The 5,620-nt window shown below is 41.2% G+C and overlaps 1 long non-coding RNA gene across 1 annotated transcript; it reads right to left on the bottom strand.

Annotated features, from left to right (window-relative positions):
• Positions 1–1,402: 1,402 nt before the first annotated feature.
• On the bottom strand, positions 1,403–2,682 carry LOC125501293. The gene is made up of 4 exons (XR_007278826.1): positions 2,339–2,682; positions 1,967–2,225; positions 1,770–1,832; positions 1,403–1,562 (listed from the first exon to the last, which is right to left on the bottom strand). It is a non-coding gene; the product is annotated as an uncharacterized LOC125501293 (long non-coding RNA).
• Between the last annotated feature and the right edge of the window lie 2,938 nt (positions 2,683–5,620).

Below are 5,620 nucleotides of genomic sequence, written 5' to 3'. Positions count from 1 at the left end.
AAGCTTACTGCCAAACGACGCAACCATGGCAAACGATTCCTCAAATCTCCCCAAACAGGAATTAATCGCATCCAAAACTGCAGCATGACGGTCGGCCGGAGAACACACCGGGCAAGTCGAGCCCACCGTACGAGCAGCATCCTCATCAGAGTCAAGAACAAGCTTCACCGCCACACAGGAAACATGAAACGCATGCCTGCATTGCGCCGTCGATGCAACACCATCTGCAACTCTATCAATACGAGCAAAACACAAAGCACACAGCGGCCTAGGCATGTCGACAGCAAGCAACCAAAAACAAACAAAACAAGCCAAACAGCTGACCAAACTGCCACACCACTGACCCAGATCAGTAATAACAACAACAACAAAGTAGCCGATAGCAAGCCCACGAACCGTCAAGAGACCGAAACACGGAGATAAAAGTCAAACACTCAAATGGCCACGTATAGAACCTCACACTTTACACTCTCACCGAAGCAATACTGCTTACCGCGAGTAAAGTCAAAATGCAGCAGTGACCAAACCACACTAAAAAGCTGCAGTCCAGCCTACCCAACAGGCTGCACCTCAACACAGGCAACCACTGATCATCAATAAGATCCGCACGTCCCATACGTGCCAACACACATTTAAATAAAATTCACCGTCTTGTCAAGCCAACTGCCACACATCCAATAAACCGTCAAAAACCGTACCGAACTCAACAACACGCAGCACTGCAGAAGTCGAAAAAGAAAATACGAAGTCACACAACTGAAGACACCAACTAAAATAAAAAAGGAACTGCAATAACCACGAGAATAAAATTAAAACTCAGGAGCAGTTATACACAACCAACGATCGGTTCGCGGTCCCGAGAGAGAGAGCTCTGTCGAGCGCAGAGATGTCCGAGCTCTAAGCCGTCGGCTGTCTCGTTAGCCCGAAAATATATGAGTACTTGCTCACTACGTTCCAGCTGCAGCGTTGTGTCGAGCAGAGTCTCGTGACAACGCGCACATTCAGTACGCTGGATACACCGCCTAGCAATTTAGCCAGCGAAGTACTCAATAGCACAAATCTCGAGAGTAAAATAATATATAAGAAGGTATTCCAATCGTGCAATGCATGATGGGAAATGTGTCAAGCGGTCGCGCCGCCACGAGTGTGTCAGGAGTACTAGCACTTAGTTAAAGTACTTTTATGCTAACTCTTATAATAATAATAACAATAATAATGAATAAATAAATAAAAATACATAACCTGCTTTTGAAACCATTATTTGTATTTTTTGATATTATTAATTAATTGTAATTAATAGTTTATAAACCCTGTCTGCGTCAATTTCTTTTGTAAATTTTTTCAGAAGTTAAACCTGATTTTTCCTAATAAAACCAGCACCCATGTAGGCTGACCTCGGGAAACACTTCGCGCAGAGCGCTCATAGCCGCGCGTTCATAATCGCCCATGGCGAAACGTAGACTTTGTTCGATTTCGGGTGCAAGTTCCAATATTTTTCGAAAAACAGCTGTACATAGTGCCCTTGTCTTCGCACTACACAATATGAATACAGCCGCTAGTCCCTGTAAAATGAATTGTATGATCTATAACGTGTTGAACCTTAGACCGGAAGCTTGGATGATTTTTCATTGTCACGTTTGATCGTAAGATCATGATAGAAAATTAACATTTATATAAATTTTCGTATACATACGTATATTGTATGCGTTTGTTAATTCATTATTCAATATTAGAGAATACGTTTCATTGCGAATAAAAGAAATACATACAGTATCCATCACGCGCATATGGATCGTGTACAGTTGGGCGATTGGCGGGCTATTGGGGACAACCTGTAAAATTTATGACGATTAAATTTTATTTGCGATAACGATTCTTCCCGAACCGTGTGACTTATATCATTACGGTAAATTCTAGAGTTTAGGGAAATTTCGAACGAGGTTTCATAATCTCCGAACGAGTTTACCTTGAACGTTCCGTCCACATGAATTTGCGGTGAATTCCCCAATCATCGCAGCATCTTCTCGCTCGCGAACATCACCGCCACGGATCCATCGGTTGCTTCGATAACTCCTCGATACGATTGTTCAGTTGGCGCGTAATCGATCAAGACCGCGCCAAGGTCTCGTAAGGTCGCACGTGTAGCCGGCCTCAATTTTGTGCGAACGCGTTGTATTGCACTTTTTATTACCGCAAACGAAAAATTTATCTCCACTGCAGGATTTCTGTAATCAGCGAATTTTTTAGGGTACTTCACAGAGAACTATTGTAATAATTGAGTAGTCTTCAATGTCAACTTGAGCAGCTTAATTGGTAGAAAATCAAGTAATGGACAAACCTTCGACACACGTCGTCAAAAATCTCCTTCGGAGGAGCGTTCGTTCGACCCGCCAAGTCTAACATCTCCTGGCGCATGCGGGCTTCTTCCAAAATATTGCGATTGGGCTGGTGCCCCTCGTGCGGCCGGTAGACCGTTACCACCCCCGCAGCATCTACTCGCGCGGTACCCCGACAACCCGTAGTTTTACGAGAGGCACATCGATATATGTAAGGGGACGTGGTATCAATGTGATAATCGTACCCCTCATGTATATACCTGACGATGTTTTGGCGAGTTCCAGCTATTTCCTGCATGTGATAACAAACACAGTAAAATTAGATGAAGAACCTTAAGTAAATCATTACGCGATTAGATGGAGGGGGGGGGGGGGGTCAAAAGCCGGTCCACTTTGCGTGAAATACCCTATATGTATTTTTGTAGCTGAAATAGGTTGTTTTAGCCACAAGAAGAGCTGTTTACTGAAGAGACAAAAAAGAGCGAGGGAGGGGAGAGAGAGAGAAAATTTATCGTCGAATTAGGCATCAGCAAATGCAATGTAAAATCTCAGAATTTATTTTCTATAGTATTGTTGAGAAATGTGGATATTTATGGTTGATGAATGGTTGAAATAATATTACAGATCACTTCATTATAACACTCGGATTATTTATCCGTCGTATTTATTAATACATACTCAATGATTACATAGTTATCGGTGGATTAGCACGACATGTGCTTCGGCTCTCTATCTAGCCATCTTAGACGCTTTCGCTACCGTGTCCGTCTATCGTCTATATATACTCTAGTCTGTACTATAGTCTTCCGCTCGGACTATATCTATAGTTATCGTTGTCGCGCGCTCGTCTCTGCTGCTTGATATACAGGGTGAGTCTTATGAAAGGTCGAGAATGGGTGGAGCTTAATTACTACAAAGGCACGCCCATTCGACCAATGAGGTAAGCATCACGTAGACCATGCTGAAATGTGGTGCGGGTATGTAAACAAGGTTCAAACAATTGATAACAACCGTATGACTTAAGTATCTATCAATAACAGGTAGAGATGTCTAAAGTGAGAGTGAAAATAAAAACAAGACAATAACTGTTTCAGCTAATGTATTTTGCTTTATCAACTTATGGTCACAGAAACTGCTCAAATTGATCACCGTCCTTTTCGATGCAAACATCAAGTCGATTTCGCAGCGATTCCCAAACTGCCTCCAAGGTTGATTTTGGAATGGACCTGCATGCTCTTGTTATTCGAGCCTTAAGGTCATCTACATCTAATGGCGGGGTCTTATAGACTTCATTTTTCATGTATCCCCAGAGATAAAAATCTGGAGGGGTCAGATCAGGAGATCTTGCAGGCCATGGAACTGCACTACCTCTACCAATCCATCGCCCAGGAAAAACGTCTGCGAAAATAATAGTCTTCTTGATTTTTTTTCTTTCTAAATATGAATTTTCTCTTCATTATTAATCGGTGACGCGGATCAAAGCAAAAAAAAAAAAAACGGAATGATTAGGATTTGAATTCGATTTGGGAGCAACGATTTTTCGCTACGTAATGACACACAGCACGGTAGTGTTTCGATAAATTTGTACAAATACTTACTATTCAAATGTTCTCGAACATTTCTCGCGAAATGCGGTGGTGCACCGTCATGTTGGAACCACATGCGCTCACGAGTAGCAAGAGCAACATCTTCTAATAACTGCGGTAGAATATTTTGTAAAAAATCGAGATAACGAGCTCCTGTTAGGTGCCCGTTGAAAAAATATGGACCGATGATGTAGCCTCTAAAAATACCGCACCAAACGTTAACACCCCATCGAATTTGAAACCCTGATTTTCGGATCCAGTGAGGATTTTCTTGTGACCAATAGTGCGAGTTATGCCGATTGACCACCCCTGTATCATTAAATCGAGATTCATCCGAAAACATGATGTAAGATAAAAAATCATCTGCTTCGAATACTTTTTCGGTCAACCAATGGCAAAAAACCATCCTTGCCACAGAATCACTACCATGCAACTCTTGAACAAGTTGTACATGATACGGGTGAAATCTGTGTCTTTTTAAAATTCTGGATACCGATGACTGGCTAATGTCAACAAAGTCTCGACTAATTTGCCGAGTACTGACGTGAGGGTCAACGGCAACGGTGGCTAGGACTAATTCCTCGTTAGTTTCATTTGTCACAGAATTGGGTTTGATTCCGCGTCGTTTTTGCACGGAACCTGTTTGGCGTATGCGAGTTTCGAGTCTTCTAAAAACCTTACCTGATGGAAAGTTGTCCCTGCAAAAATTGGTACAGTACTCAATACACAGTGCGACGACTGACGATTTTTAAAAAATTGATAAAACTTACCAACGAAACTCCACAAAAATCAATAGATAAAACTGGTGTTGATTAATAAAATGAAAATAATTAATTCTCTGATACATAATTTGAGTCGATACCCTTTGTCATGACTATTACTTACCTATTCGGATATTCAACCCTGTAAAATCTAGCAGCAAGACTCGCATTTTGTCGACATTCGCCGTAAACAAGCAGCATGTCAACATATTCGTCTGTAATAAAAGCTTGATCTAACAATAAGCTGATTCTGCGATTCAGTTTAGATCAAGTTTGATTTTACTGGCACTACTAATACGATCATTTACCGTGATGGACTGTCGGGTAATAGAGAATTGTTGCGAAGATAATTCGATGTTTACATCAAGGAAGACGCCTAAGAGCTCAAGCAGTTTCTCTGATTATTAATAATAAAAAAAAAAAAATGAATACGATAGCTGGCTTGATTGTGCTACTCTTTGTTTTTACTCTCACTTCAAACCTCTCTACCTGTTATTAATAGATACTTAAGTCATACGGTTGTTATCAATTGTTCGAACCTTGTTTACATACCCGCACCACATTTCAGCATGGTCTACGTGATGCTCACCTCATTGGTCGAATGGGCGTGCCTTTGTAGTAATTGAGCGCCACCCATTCTCGACCTTTCATAAGACTCACCCTGTATAGTTACGCGCGCATACCTGCTTGGAAATACTCTACTATACGTCCTATAGTTTGTACGGCTAGTAGCATAGAAATTACTCATATTTCAACAAGTATGATAACAGAACTTTACCTTACTGCAGGAGGAAACTAATCTACGCCGTTTACCGTTTCACTGGCAATGCTGATTTAAATGGCCGTAAAAAGGTCTTTTTTTTTCAAAGAAAAGATAGGGGCGAATGAAAAGAGAGCAGTAAATAAAAGAAGAAAAGTTAATCGAAAGGGAAAGAAA

The sequence above is a fragment of the Athalia rosae genome, chromosome 6 (assembly GCF_917208135.1).
Source record: "Athalia rosae chromosome 6, iyAthRosa1.1, whole genome shotgun sequence".
Classification (NCBI taxonomy): domain Eukaryota; kingdom Metazoa; phylum Arthropoda; class Insecta; order Hymenoptera; family Athaliidae; genus Athalia; species Athalia rosae.
This window is presented reverse-complemented; position numbering and strand designations above follow the sequence as displayed.